The sequence below is a fragment of the Athene cunicularia genome, assembly GCF_003259725.1.
Source record: "Athene cunicularia isolate RWA chromosome 12 unlocalized genomic scaffold, athCun1 chr12_part1, whole genome shotgun sequence".
Classification (NCBI taxonomy): Eukaryota; Metazoa; Chordata; class Aves; order Strigiformes; family Strigidae; genus Athene; species Athene cunicularia.
In genome coordinates, this window is record NW_020799116.1 from 20189417 (window position 1) to 20202133 (window position 12717).

The window sequence follows — 12717 nt, forward strand, 5'->3', positions numbered from 1 at the left end:
TGTGCTTGGGATTGCCCTGGCCCATGTGCAGGACCTTGCACTTGGCCTTGTTGAACTCCATGAGGTCCACATGGTCCCACCTCTCCAGCCTGTCCAGGTGCCTCTGGATGGCACATCCCTGCCCTGTTGCCCACACCACACAGCTTGCTGTCGTTGGTTCACTCCCACTGGCCATGTCACCAGCAAAGATGTTAAACGGCACTAGTCCCAGCCCTGACCCCTGAGGAACATCACTTGTCACTGCTCTTCACCTGGACATCGAGCCATTGACTGCAACTCTTTGACTGTGACTATCCAGCCAATTCCTTATCCACTAAGTGGTCCATCCATCAAATCAGCATCTCCCCAATTTAGAGACAAGGGTGTTGTGTGGGACAGTGTCAGATGCTTTGCACAAGTCCAGATAGATGACCTCCACCAATGCTGTAACCCTGTTGTGGGAGGCCACCAAATTTGTCAGGCATGATTTGCCCTTAGTGAAGCCATGTTGGCTGTCACCAATCACCTCCGTATTTTCCATGTGACCTAGCAGAGTTTCTAGGAGGATCTGCTCCATGCTCTTGCCGGTCACAGGTGAGACCAACTGGCCTGTAATTCCCCAGGTCTTCCTTTTTTCCCTTTTTAAAAATGAGAATTTTGTTTCCCCTTTTCCAGTCAGTGGGAACTTCACTGGACTGCCATGACTTCTCGAATATGATGGATGGTGGCTTAGCCACTTCATCTGCCAGTTCCCTTGGGACCTGCAGATACAGGTCTAAATTAAGTCTGTAGAATGTGTAAGATTTCCCAAGGAGCATTTTACTGTTTTGCTAAAAGGATAGAGCAATTGTTTGTTTTTTAATTCTTAAGAGGATTTATAGATTTATTTTTGTAACAGTTATTCTGCTTTGTTATTCCAAGGTCTGGCTGAGTTCCAGTTTTATGGCTGTCAATGTTGTTTTTTAATTCATTAACATGTCACAAGTACATGACAGACATCTCACGAGGTTTGTTTTTGATTCACCTGGTTATTTTTAAATAGTATTTTCTGTGATACTCACTTGCAACAAAGATAATAACAACTAAGCTTTTTTTCCAAAGGAAAATAATTTTAAATGTAATTATAAACCACAATTTTCTCATGAAAATACACAGCTTGCTACGTATTAGTATATATGATCTTACGCAAACTCTGTAAGCACTGTTGTATAGCATTTATTTATTTATTTTTTTTCTGAAGAGATTTTTCCAGCAGTAAAAACTTAAATTATTTTCTCACTCTATTTTTCTGGTTGCCATGTTCGTTTTCATCTATTACAAATATGTTCATTTAATAATTACTATTTTTTCCAAAACAGTATAATAGGAGCTGTTTTTGGCAGTTAACTTGCTTTTTTTAGAGATCTGGTTTTGAATGGTTCATTTTCCTTTGCCTTAGGCTAAAGAATTAATTTTGTTATGATGGGGTGAGGAGTCATTTTCTTAAACTGTTGTTCTGTTGAAAGAGGTTATGAAGCAATGAAAGATAATCAGTTTGGAGCAAGAGGAAAATAAAAAAAAATGTGCTGTATCTCAGAGCTTCTTCCTTGTAAAGTTCTGTAATATGTAGTATCTGTAACATGGTATTAAGAACTGGGAGTTTGACATGAGTCCCTGACTTAAATGGAAGAAACCACTATGCTTTGGTGAAGGGAATGGGGAGACTCACGGTCTCTTGTGATTAGTCAGTAATGGTGACACATGGCCACGTGATCGAAGATAATAAAATGTCTTTTCTGAAAGGCAGAAGTTTTTATAGGTAAACATGCAGTGACATGTGTGATGCTTTCTTCTTCCTCTTATATTGCTGTTCAAGTGCTTGTGTCTTAACGTTGTATTCTGCTTTACATCTTCAAGACCTTTATTTCATTTTGAGTGCTGAGTGTGACTGATAAAACCACATTTCTTTCAATGAAGCCTGTCCTTATGGATATTTCTGATACTTCTGATACTTCTGCAATAAGAACTAACACCAATACTCTGTGCATGCAGTAGTTCTTCTTTTGCTACATTACAGTAGATGTGATTTTTTTGTTAAGTCACAAATGTAGATTTACCTTAGTTCACAGTTCTTTTGTAATGCTCACTTTTCATTGAAGCTCTTGATTTTATCCACCATTTTCTGAATAAGCCTCCAAATAATTTCATTATGCTTTTTTCTTTTTCCATTTAATCTCAGTGGTGAAAAATAGAGAATTTTCAGACATCGTTGAAGCCTCTGACTCCATGAAATTTTAACAGATGTGATACTTGAGAGGCTCTGTAGTGGGCAGCGATCATTTATCAGGCAATACTTTTTAAGACCTGCATTATTATTCAGTAATTAAAAATTCACAGGATTGAAAAGATACCTTTGTAAATATTTTATTCTCTCTTTTTTTTTTTTTTTTTCTTTTCTGTTTTTTTCTCTACAAGAATTTTTAAGAGGGTAATACCTTTTATGTAAGATTGCTAGCAACTGTGGGATGATTTTCTGTGGCCAATACTTGTGGTGAGGTAAGCAGTTACCGACAAGTATTTAAGGAAATGGCTTAGCATGTTGGATTGTTTCACAAGGTGCGCATGGACATATTTTTTTGAGAAAGAGAAAAGAAAGGAATACTTGTACTAATATGTGTATCTTTTTTGTGGTATTTTGTTGAGATACTGGGATAGCTTTAACACTGAGGGGAGTTAGGAACTGTTGGAAGAAAATGCATAACATTAAAATAAAATGTAATTGATCAACACACTGCTAACTCCTTTTTGACATGTAAATGGTTGAAGTACTGTGCATTGTTTGCCTCATTGCTGCTTCTTTATTGCTTCTGTTTCTACCACAGAATATTGAATATGCTTGGGCTTTGGACATTGGAATAAAAATATTCATAATTTTCTTCTGTTCCACTGCTAAGTTTTTCATATTTTGTGTGTACTGTTAAAAAGCTATTTTGACATAGGTTCTTTTGGGATGCTAAAGCTAGTGTATGTAGTTTTGTGTTCAGTAAGTGTTTAGCCATAGTGTTGTCAATGCCAAAGACAATGCCAAAGTCAGCTGTGGTTTGAACACCTACGATTCTAAATCACAAGGCAGTAAATTTCCGGCTGGTTTACACTTAGTGTGTTGTGTCACTGGAGAAGTTGGATCATCTTTCTCGTTTAGAGTATTGCTAGTTCTAGCTTTAGCATCATAATTGTACTCCTTGTGGCTTTGTTGATTGTGATACTTAGTTAAGTCTGTTTAGGACAGTACCAAATTCTGAACTGAATTCTCCTCTACTTGTGAGATTAAAAAATAATACTTGTTTAAAAAAATTTTTTTTTGGATATCACTTGGAAATGCTACTAAATAAAAACTTCTTACTCATGCAGCTGAATGTATCACTGTATGCAATTGAATTTATCACCGTATGCAAATGTAAGACTTGCACAATATGTATCTATATTGAAATAAAGTTGCTTTTAAATTGGCAGAGAACATCTTTCTACAGAACTCCAAGTGATGTTTCCCCTTGCTGTGGAAGTCAGTTATCTTGTTTCATCCATGAGTTGACTGCATCTTGATAACTATTTTTTTTTGAAAATTAAAGCTAGCTGGACCAAATATTGGGGGTCTGAAAAAAAGGTGTGGGTTTTTTTTGTTTGTTTGGGTGTTTTGTTTTGGTTTTTTTTTTTAGTTTTCGCTGTTTGACAAGCTCTTTCCTTCTGCTTACAGCCTTCTAGTCCAGTTTTGCCTTCTGCTGTTGTCTTTCTGCTATTCAGGAGTCTTCAGATTTCTTCCCAGGTGATGATTTCTAACTTACAACTATGTTAGTTTTGACTGACTCACAGTAATCACTATTGTAGTACATAACTCAAAATGTTTTACTTTCTGACCTCATGTTTTAGATTTTGACCGAGTCATCTGCTTTTACTATTTCATGTATAAAAAACATTTCTTCAAAATCTGCAGAAAGCAACATGTGTATAGAAACTCTCTGAAAATAGAGCAAGTATGGCAAGACAGTGGTTTAAAATCTCCCTTCACAAAGCTCGTTTGTAAAAACACAGAATAGAAAAGACTTCTTATGAATGGAAAAGACTGAAGAGGAGTGGACATGTATGTTAGATCAGTAGATACGCCATCTCATCCCTTGTCAAAATCTACTTATTCTTTTTGTAAAGCATAGTATAGGTTAAAAAATGAATGTGGGTGAATAATGCTCTATCAGATGTGAATAACAAATGGTATTTTCAACAGTGTATTAGAGTCAGGAGCAGTGAGATGGGAAAGAGTTTATAGTAATGGAACTATGTACAAAAATTCTAGTAAAATTTTAAGGATGATCTTTTTGCTTAGTTCTCTCTTGTTCCCCTAGGAAAAAAATAATCTCTTGCAGCAGTGGAGCAGTGTATGAAGGAATTGATATGGTATCTTCTCAGAGAAGAGGGCTTGTTGTATTAACAGTACATATATTTCAGCTGAACAATTTATTTAAGCCGTTTTCTTCTTGGAAATGTCAAGTTTTAGTAGTAGTACATTTTGGGGAGAGTAACTGAAACATAAGGTAATTGTGCTACATGGATGCTTGTTTCTTTATTCCTAAATGTACATGGATAAATCCTTAAAGGAGACTTAACCAAACACATCTCTGATTAATGCATGCTCTAGCTAGGATCCTATGTTTTAGTCAGTGTTGCATTTGTAGTTGTCTCTCTGGCCTGTATGAACTGTAGAAATTGTAGATGAACCTGAGGAAAGTTGTTATGTTAGGGATCCTGTTTTTATTTTGGAAAGTAACATTCTAGTTTGGAGAGCAGCTGTGAGAGAAGCACTGTAAATGACAGGTTACTGAAACTACATCTTCCACATGTTCCACTTACGTTTTGTTTTCCTTATGTCACCATATACGTAGTGGTTAAATTGGCACCTTCGTGTTAGCTGTCCATTTCTGAAAATGAACATTAACACAGTAAATATTTTTTTAAATGTACTTGATTCGTTTGCCTAAGGATTTCAGGTGGCAAGAGATTGTCTGAATCTCTTTCTCGGTGTTCGAAGCAGCTTTTTCTTGAATCAGAATGACGAAATCCCAAGTGTTTGTTTTTCCCATACAGTTGAGGTCTGTGGAGATGGGATCTTTGATATTCTGGGTTTTCTCCTTCACATGGAACAGCAAGGCACTATTTTAGGGGTACTGAGGGGAATGTGTGGTACTCATAAAGCCATTATTGAGTAAGGAGGGAAATTATTTTAGAAAGTTGTTGAGGGAAACTGATAGAAATTGAGTTAGCACACAACATATAGAGAAAAGCTGGTCAATCAAGAGAGAAAATGGAGAAAGTACCTTTTAAAAATTAAAAAAAATAATTTGTGATCTTGCACCCTTGAGTAAACAAGTGGCAGAAGAATGCAGAATAAAATTGAAATGTTTATAATGTTCTCATGAATTTTGGCCTAGTATTTCTTTCCTGTTAATTAAATTAAATTAATTAAATCCCTCTAATAAGCACATTTAATGGTACTAGTAGTGTAGGGGTTTTTTAATTGATACGATCTTTTTACTTCTTTTGTTGTATCTACCTCAGCCAGAAGAGGTAATGCTAGCTGTTTTATGGAATTTTTTTTTAAACTGTATATTCTGACAAAATAAATATTCAGGAGACAATGTAATTTTATATATAGGCAAGTTATTCACTTGTATAATCATGATGTTTTTTTTTTTTAAATTGATTTCTTCTTGGTAAAAAAATTCTCGTTACTGCTGTGGGATGTGGATATGCTCTATAGTAAGGACTTCCTATTAGACCTTTGTATTGGTGAACGTAGAAAGCAATGTTTGTTCTGTCTGTATGAAAGATGTACTGAATTGTCCTCATTGTGCTTCTGTGCCGCTGAACCTATTCATGTTTCAAATAATAAGAAAGGCATTGTGAGAGCCAAACACTTTCATGCCAACATAACGATATTTGAAGAAGATAATCAAATCTGTTTGATTAGAAGGTAATCAAATCTTTACTGCTTTCACTTTGTCTGCTAATCAGGTCTTCATTATGAAGCAAGATGGTGTCTGAAACATTAACTGTAAAAGAGGGAAAAAAAAAAAAAGCCAGAATAGATCTGGCACTAAAGAATCAGTGGAATTGATTTTGACTAGCTGTAATATTCTTGGATGTGCAGTGTATTCTCTGTGTTCATGGGTGGTTGTGTGCCATTGCTGGTCTCCTAGAGACTATGGTTGTCATTTGTAGAAAAGAAACATACTGAAACCTTGACATATGAATATGTCTTTATATATATATATATATAAAAATGTATTTTATTTGGACTTACACTTAATAGGAAAACTGAAATTTTAATCTTTCTTATTCTAGTGCTTTCATGAAAAATAATGATACCTCTGCTTTGTCTGTTAACAATTCTGATGCAGAATTGTTACATAAATGGTACTGTAATAATGATCACTGAAACCTTCTGCAGAGAAGAACTAGAAAAACTGTTTATGTGGCAAAAAGAGTAGAAGTGACGGTGAAGTACTAAGAGACAGCCTTTGCTAACAGTATAACTGTTTCTGGCAGGATCTTGGTGTTTTGGTTTGGGTTTTTTTGTGGGTTTTGTGGTTGTTGTTGGTCCTTCAGCCTTTAATTATCACATGATTCATTATTTTGAGTGCTAAATGAAAGCTGTTAATAAAAAAGGGCCAGAGCATTTTCATGAACAAGAAAGCAAATGAAACATGCTTACAGGACACCCTTCTCTATTCTAATTTGAAAGTTGTCCTTAATTCTGATGGGCAAATGGAAAGATACATGTAGAGAGAGGTGGATTAGTTTGTTTTCTGCAGGCTTAAGATGCTATTTTTTCCATGAAATTTAGTGCAGTGTGAGGGCTTTCGTATTAAGAAGTACTTGCAGCCACTGGCAGTTTGTATAAAATTGTATTGAAATTCATTTGGCTTTTTATACTGGAGTTGAAAGAGGGCCTCTTACTAGGTAGGGATTATTTTGTGAGGAGGGGAAAAAGACCCAACAACCAACAAAAAACCCCAGGCTAAACAACCTCATACCCAACTGTAACCTGCCACTGGAACACGTAGCTTTGCAGTTCCTGAAGCTGTTTGGAAGGAATAACGATTATAATAATAGTATCAAATTACTGACTGATTTTTGAATATTTTTTCAAAGTCAACTGCTTAATTATTCTTGAAAATTATAAAATATTTTAGTGCTGACTTTTTACAGTAGTGCCCTGCATGATTCAATATGTTAACCATAGCCTGAAAAAGCAGCTAAAGACATGCTTAGCATTAGCTTATCTCATATAATTAAATGCTTTGTTGGATTATAGCCAAACTGTTCACCATGATGTGGAACTGCCCTGTTGCGTGGCGCACAAATATCAAATATCTGAGTATTTTGCACTCATTTGTATTTTGTATTTTTTTTTGTGCTACCAGTCTTCTAATGCTCATATCTTTTGGGGACTTCGTGGAAGATTATAGTAGATCTCTGGAAAGCTGGACAAATAATTTATGATGTCTTAGTAAATGCCAGTTAATATTTGTGCTGTTAACACCTGTTACATTCATTTTAATTTCTAATCCCCAACTATCTTGGAAAGGAAAGATATCAATAATTGTAGCTGAAATCTGATTCTTAAACTTTAGATTGGGTGAGGTTGATGTTCATATGTAAATAGCTAAAGGCCACAAAATAGTCTGGCTTTATATACTGAGTATTGAACAATTCAAGAAAAAAACCCAACAATCTGTTACAGGAACATTTTAAAACTGCTTATAGTAATTACTTTGATCCAAACTATAATAGTACTTTAGTAAAACGAAACTGGAGACTAGGGATGGGGAGGGATGTCTTTAATTTCTTTATTTCCTGCAAATGCTCCCTAAAATAGTCAAACTTGTAGCATCAAGATGAGACATTAGCAAGTGTAAAAGCACTGGGGATTCAAAGAGGGGGTTTGACAGTACTGGAATATCTGCTGGACCTTAACCAAAGGCCATATACAGTTATTCCCAAATGTGGTAATAAATTCCAGTATAGTAATTTCTTTTCAGTATTTAACAATTAATTGTTTCAGATTTCACAAAACTAAGTGGCAGTTTAAATATATTGTATGAGGCGTGCAACGTAATGTCTGTTGAAAAGCCTGAGATGGCAGGTAAAAAAGGGGAAATAAATAAAAATTAAAGGGAGTGATTAAGATTTTGTTACTGTGAAAATGACTGTGCATTTTGCCACTAATTTTCCTGAATTCAGCACTTAAGTTCTTTAACTACAATATCAAGTATTTAATTTTTTGTATTTTCATTACAATCGTAATGTATCAAAAAATCTTTCATGTAGAGTTTTTACCAGGGGAGACTTTCCTATCGGTTGTTTAGTCTCTTGAGAGAGTTTAGCTTTGCCATAGCATGTATATTAAAAACTGACTACAGAAATCCACGAGGCATGCTGTGATGTGCCCTCTCCACTTACCCTGCATGGAATTCAGTTCAGCAGCTGAACTCCAGTGGTTTTTGTGTCTTCTTGTGTTCATGTTTTGTGTGTGTGTGTGTGTGCATATTTCCTGGAACATTATGATGGATACGCAAAAGTTGAATGGAATCTACAAACTGTAACTTCTAGTTAGTTGGCATTTTAGTGAATACAGTAACTGGGATTTTGTTTGAATGGAATATTTACTCAGTTTATTAGAAGATGAATGATTATTTGAACTGAACTTTCTCTCTGTGCTTCAAAGTTTCATAAAGCACTTAATGATTACTGGTATGGCCATTAAATCAAGATGATTTCAGTAGTTGAAGGGGTATGTTTTTCTATGACTTTATTTAGACTGCTTTCAGCTGAGAAGGTATGATGTTGCTGAATGTGTAGCTTGTAGTACATTCTTTTTTTTGGATTTTAAGATTACAGTTAGCACGTCTTCATTTTTATTCTGTGATCAGTATTTGATTAGTGTTCTTGAAATGGCAGATTTGCTGACTAGTAGATCAGTTGCACTGATAGGCACTTGAATAATTCCTTTGGTGTTAAGGTGCAGGTGTGTTGACCTTTCAGCCTTTTAATGTATGAAATAGTGCAGATGCCTAGTGTGTTTAATAGCTGTATGAGAACAGCTTATTTTTTTAACCTTGGCTCTGTGTGAAACTGGAGTGCTCTGCAGCTGTGCCACAGCAGTTGTGTTGCAGTGGTGTAAATCATGCCCTGAAGCCTGGATTGTGAGGGAACTGTATGTAGGAAAGGGAAGGAAGCACCAGAGACGTGAGGTAAAACCATATGCATTTGTGCATCATGAGGATGAAGTGGGCAATTTTTTGTGGGGATTTTTCTCTCCTATGCTAATTACTTCTGAAAAGAAGGAAAAAGTAAGTGTAATTTGGAATTTAATTTGATGAAACATTCCCTAGAAGAACAGTAAGTTTTGAACATGTAGCTATGATGTACTACAAGAATAAATGTTAGACTAAACTTTCATTTTTAGCTGTGTGATGCTAAATTATTCATCTGCTACTGAAAGATATTAGAAACAATAGGTTTAATGAAACTGTCAACCACATCTTAAGAAAATGAAGAAGTTTTCTCACATGCTTCTGAAATAGGGCTGAGATACAGAATATATAGTCCAAAAGTTTAGTATACAACGAGTCAGAGATGATAAGGTAAATTAAAAGGATTATTTTTGTACGTTTGGAATGAGCAATAATGTATTTCTGATCATTTCTGTTTGCCTTCTGTTTGTTTTCTTCCAGAATTTAACCTGTAATACAGACTTAAGTACTGAAGAACACCCTCTCCCCCCATTATGTTTTCTTTCAAAATTTTTGATACTCTCAGCAATTGCTGGTTCTCAAAACTGCATAAACTGAGGACCTGACCTTTCCTAAGTAAACATTTGTTTGCATCAGTTAGATCATGTTCTCTGTTTTCTTTTCCACATTAGTCTTTAAGTCACCATATTTCTGACAAACCAGTAGGACTAGATTTTTCTTAAGAGCTTTGTTGCTTGTGCTAATTGGAAATAATGAGTTTATCAGCACCGTGTGATTGACAACACTAATATAGATTATTTTTTGGTAATAGATTAAATTCTGTCACACTCTCCTCTTCCCGCCCCCTCCCTGTTGTCTTTTAAAGGAAAACTATGTGGTGATTTAGAAAAGAGATCACAGTGTTTAACTTCCTGTGAAAGTCTAGGCTACTTTAGTTTTTATTAAGCTAACTGCTACTCTTCTGATTAGGTTCCAGGCCACTTGTACAGTGAATTTAGTAAGCTGAATTATGCCCTCCTCCAAGGAAAGAGGCCTCTAGTCTGCTAGAAAAACAGATTCCTTTTAAGGTTTTTTAATTTTTCTTAAAATTGCTTGGGAAACCTGTGAGTTCCTATGTGGTCTCAAAGTTTCTTAACTCACAAGCTATTTTGAGCAATATCATGTGATTTTTTTTTTCTTTTGATACAACATTACTAGATAATACCTTCTTCTATCTTCATCTCTTTCTGTCAGAGAATCAGACACACAAAGTGTGAGTTTTGAGCTCATGTCATTCTGATAGAATTATTTAATTTTTAAAAAATCCTAAGTCATGAAGCATTGTGAAAAAATACTAATAGTCACTTAGTTTGTTCTGGAAAATGCAAATGTTATTAATTTTATGTAGAAACTATTTATTTGTAGAACTATTGAGAATTAGGTTTCTTAAATGACCACTCATAGAGGTTGTTTGTATAGACTTTGGGACTGTAGAAGATGTGGGAAGGTTAGGGTTTTAATCACGCTACTAGCTGTCTGTGGTAATGAATCTCTTGTAAACTGAAAACGAGGTTTATGTTTCAAGAACTACTCAATTGTGGAGTAGGTAATGAACTGATCAATTGTAAAATAAATAACTAAAAAAACCCCTTTCATTCTGATAAACCTGCAGTTCACGTGTTGTCAGGGTGATGATTGTACGCTTACTGTAACTATATCATATGTGAATAAAAAAATGTCCTTGGTTTAAAGAGCTGCGCTTCCAGAAAGGAAGAAGTAGTCCATTTATTGCTTCTGGATGGATTCTGAGGTTTTACTTATTGTAATAAAATTAGGGGACCCTCCCCTCCCCCCTTGCCACGTTCTTTCTAGTTCATAAAAGAAAGAATATTATCACTGGCAACCTTACCAGCATTTCAAATACCTAGAGTTGAGTTAGTTTGGGTGTAGGAGCTGATAAGCAGTTCTGGAGGTATGCCAGCAAGAGATCATTTTTTACCTGCCATCTCAGGCTTTTCAACAGACATTACGTTGCACGCCTCATACAATATATTTAAACTGCCACTTAGTTTTGTGAAATCTGAAACAATTAATTGTTAAATACTGAAAAGAAATTACTATACTGGAATTTATTACCACATTTGGGAATAACTGTATATGGCCTTTGGTTAAGGTCCAGCAGATATTCCAGTACTGTCAAACCCCCTCTTTGAATCCCCAGTGCTTTTACATTTGCTAATGTCTCATCTTGATGCTACAAGTTTGACTATTTTAGGGAGCATTTGCAGGAAATAAAGAAATTAAAGACATCCCTCCCCATCCCTAGTCTCCAGTTTCGTTTTACTAAAGTACTATTATAGTTTGGATCAAAGTAATTACTATAAGCAGTTTTAAAATGTTCCTGTAACAGATTGTTGGGTTTTTTTCTTGAATTGTTCAATACTCAGTATATAAAGCCAGACTATTTTGTGGCCTTTAGCTATTTACATATGAACATCAACCTCACCCAATCTAAAGTTTAAGAATCAGATTTCAGCTACAATTATTGATATCTTTCCTTTCCAAGATAGTTGGGGATTAGAAATTAAAATGAATGTAACAGGTGTTAACAGCACAAATATTAACTGGCATTTACTAAGACATCATAAATTATTTGTCCAGCTTTCCAGAGATCTACTATAATCTTCCACGAAGTCCCCAAAAGATATGAGCATTAGAAGACTGGTAGCACAAAAAAAAATACAAAATACAAATGAGTGCAAAATACTCAGATATTTGATATTTGTGCGCCACGCAACAGGGCAGTTCCACATCATGGTGAACAGTTTGGCTATAATCCAACAAAGCATTTAATTATATGAGATAAGCTAATGCTAAGCATGTCTTTAGCTGCTTTTTCAGGCTATGGTTAACATATTGAATCATGCAGGGCACTACTGTAAAAAGTCAGCACTAAAATATTTTATAATTTTCAAGAATAATTAAGCAGTTGACTTTGAAAAAAATATTCAAAAATCAGTCAGTAATTTGATACTATTATTATAATCGTTATTCCTTCCAAACAGCTTCAGGAACTGCAAAGCTACGTGTTCCAGTGGCAGGTTACAGTTGGGTATGAGGTTGTTTAGCCTGGGGTTTTTTGTTGGTTGTTGGGTCTTTTTCCCCTCCTCACAAAATAATCCCTACCTAGTAAGAGGCCCTCTTTCAACTCCAGTATAAAAAGCCAAATGAATTTCAATACAATTTTATACAAACTGCCAGTGGCTGCAAGTACTTCTTAATACGAAAGCCCTCACACTGCACTAAATTTCATGGAAAAAATAGCATCTTAAGCCTGCAGAAAACAAACTAATCCACCTCTCTCTACATGTATCTTTCCATTTGCCCATCAGAATTAAGGACAACTTTCAAATTAGAATAGAGAAGGGTGTCCTGTAAGCATGTTTCATTTGCTTTCTTGTTCATGAAAATG

The 12717-nt window shown here is 35.2% G+C and overlaps 1 protein-coding gene across 1 annotated transcript in view; it reads left to right on the forward strand.

Moving 5' to 3' along the window:
• Window positions 1–12717, forward strand: part of ATP2B2 (ATPase plasma membrane Ca2+ transporting 2) — a 428819-nt gene that overhangs the window by 42952 nt on the left and 373150 nt on the right. The window contains exon 2 of the mRNA XM_026857617.1: window positions 3713–3781. The gene's annotated coding sequence lies outside the window, so the exon portion shown is untranslated. The remainder of the gene's footprint in view (window positions 1–3712; window positions 3782–12717) is intronic.